The following is a 3,321-nucleotide window of genomic DNA, read 5'->3' on the forward strand; positions in this document are numbered from 1 at the left end:
TTTTTCTACTTAAGTCTATTTGCTGTAAAAATAAAGCAGCTTGGGGAAGTGATTACAAATCCTAACAAAGGAAGACAGAACATGTACAGGCTTGGCTCTATTAGGGTGGCATGTTTCTCATTTATACTTCGGCAAACACGACACTCTTTCTTGTTAAAGCAAGTATCCTCTTGATTCTCTGCCTCTCTGGTCTCTGTCTGTCTGACGCTCTCTCTGTCTCTGTTCTCCATGCTCTCTCTTGCACACATACATTCTTTAAGTGTTGTAGATGGACTATTCCGCACATGGTGGCAGGCTCTTCTCATCACAGTCGTCTCTGAATCCGCAGAGACATTCTTGCATTCTTTTGGGAGAAAGAGATCTAAAAGATTAAAACAAAACAAAACAAAACACTCCCCCCACCCAAAAAAATCTACCAAAAAAAAAATCACCATTGTTTTGGCCTTCAGGAGAGCAGCTGTGGTTGCCTTATACATTCTAGCTGTGGAATATGTGTCTTGTACTTCCAAGATGGTGAGTAGGCTAGAAATCACTAAGTTGAGGATTGGGGACTCCACTACACTTGATCTCAGTTAAAAGGCCAAGAAGCGATGGATTGGGAACTCTAAATGAACATATTCACTTCAGCAGTATGTTTTCAGTTTTATTTATGTGACATGACTCAGAAAAATTATACTTATGCTACTAATTGTATGGAAATATTTGTATGGCTTAACAATTCAGTTGATTTGGTTTTAATGGAATCCACACCCCTCTATCTTGGAGAACCTGTTTTCTCAGCGGGAGTATGGCTGGAATATAGTACCAAAAGTACTGCTAGACAATGCTCAAACTTACAACAGAGGATGCTAAATATAGCGCGCGCGTGTGTGTGTGTGTGTGTGTGTGTGTGTGTTGGTTACATTTTTCTCTCAACACATTCCCAGTTGTCACAGGTAGATACGTGCAAATGTAGATATGCACTTACCTCTTGGGTTAATTTACCTCATTTAGCTCTTGGCTTTTCACCATTTCTTGCTGCCACTGTTGGGTTGGTCCCTTGAACCTGTGTGAGTCCCATTAGCTGCATCCCCATAGCTTCCACCCAGCAGGACCATCTATTATTTTATCAGCCACATTCAACTTTACAAAAAGATCTGTTTCTACGTGGGCTGATACTCCATGTACTGATTTCAGACCAAACCCCGCTGCTCTCCCAGCTTTTTCTTTCCGTATGCCTGAATGCAGAACCCCAGAAAGCAGGAGATGAATGGAAATGCAAGGAGCCTCTCAGCTCCAGTAAATGCAACAATTGCTTCACAAATCTCATTTGTACCGAGGTTGGGAAGAAAGAGTGACAGTAGGCTCCTGGTGGGGAAATGTGAATGTATTGTAGCAATGCTTTTTCTAGGACAAGGGAGCTGAACTGGGGCTGGTGGGTGTGGCAGCTTGCCTGTTCAACTCCTCCAGTGTCTGCCCCTCTATGTACTGCCCCTCCAGTACCTGCTATGAGTGTGTTGAGAAGTAGAGCTGTTAACTCATGTTCTGATTCTTTATGCAGGACTCAGAGGAGCACACGTAGCTTCCCATTTTCCATATTTTATGTTTCATGTTTACATCCTGTCAGAGAGCAGGACGTGCTTGTCTACATAGTGCTCCCCAGTTGATCAGTGGCTTTAAAATGAAGTAATACATTAGCTAATTTTTTTAAATAGACTATCATGCGACCATGCTAGCTTCTGACTCCGATGTAGCTCAACTATGATCTTGAACTCCTAACCCCTCTCCCTCACCTCCCACACGTTGGGATTTACAGTTGTGCACCACCATACCTAGTTTATGTGGTAGTAGTGATTGGCCTCAGGGCTTTGTGCATGCTAGGTATATGTTCTAACAACTAAGCTATGTCCCTAGCCCTCAAGTAATTTGAACAATTAAATAAAAAAAACCCCACCTCCGTCCACTAATTCTTAGTTATCTGACTATGACTTTTGGCCAGAAGTTGTAACTGACTATTACAGATCCTCGACATTGGAACTCACAGGCTAGATCTCCACTACGTTCATTTTTCAATTGTTTTAAATCTGCTTTGTTCTCCCTATCCCTCAGACAAGCCTAAGATATAGAGAGGAAGGGTTCTTGATGAATGTGGAGGAAACCTAGCTGTCTTTTTTTCCACCTTCTTCCATTCTTCTAGGAATCTTCCTCCTCCTCCTCCCCCCCTCCTCCCCATCCTCCTCCTCCCCCTCCTCCTCCTCCTCTCTCTCCTCCTCCCCCTCCTCCCCCTCCCCCTCCTCCTCCTCCTCTTCTTCTTCTTCTTCCTCTTCTTCTTCCTCCTCCTCCTCTTCTTCTTCCTCCTCCTCCTCCTCCTCCTCCTCCTCCTCCTCCTCCTCCTCCTCCTCCTCCTCCTCCTCCTCCTCCTCCTCCTCCTCCTCCTCCTCCTCCTCCTCCTCCTCCTCCTCTTCTTCTTCTTCTTCTTCTTCTTCTTCTTCTTCTTCTTCTTCTTCTTCTTCTTCTTCTTCTTCTTCTTCTTCTTCTTCTTCCCTAGAGTAATAGGAAGGAGGGCTAGTTCAGTTTCTTCTTCTAAGCCCAAATGTGGCCCATTGCCTGCAGGTTTGTTTGGAATGTAGGTATCTGCACTTCTTCATTTTGGTCAATTTAAAATTTACTGACATTTAACATGAATCAAATATATTTGCTACTGTGGGATTTGCTAGGACTTGCCTTTGGCAGGTTTCAGTTTGATCTTGTACATTTTATGAAGGGCAAGGTTATTCTTGGTTTGGTTTTCTCCCCTCTCCTTATCATTTATAGCTTTTAATTCATTTGTCATCATTTAAAGCCATTTTTAAATATTTTCATTGATGTAAACTTCATATAAGGTAAAAAAAGCCATGATCTTAAGCATGCATGCATGTTATGTTTTTACATATGTCTAAACACATATAACTATCTTGCAGAACAGGAAACAGACATTTCCAGTTTCCTAGTAAATTCTGACATTCTTATCCTCAAAGTTACAGCTATTCTGACCTCCATCAACTATCTCATTTTGTTTGTTTTTGAGTTTCTGTGGGTGGAGTCATACAGCATTTATTCATTTATATCTAGCTTCTTTTGTCCAGTAGATTTCCTCATCAGTTGATATGGTTTCTTTTTCTTGCAAACATACCAAGACTTATTTAATATGCTATGTGTCTATCAATCAAATCTAAGGACAATGCTTGAGAAAAACTACAGCCAAAATAGAATTCATTGAAAAAAAAATAAAGATAAGATGAAGAAAGAAAAAGGGGGTTAGAAAGATGGCTCAATTGTAAAAGTGCTTGTCACACAAGCATG

Source organism: Rattus norvegicus, chromosome 4, assembly GCF_021556685.1.
Source record: "Rattus norvegicus strain SHRSP/BbbUtx chromosome 4, alternate assembly SHRSP_T2T, whole genome shotgun sequence".
Lineage (NCBI taxonomy): Eukaryota > Metazoa > Chordata > Mammalia > Rodentia > Muridae > Rattus > Rattus norvegicus.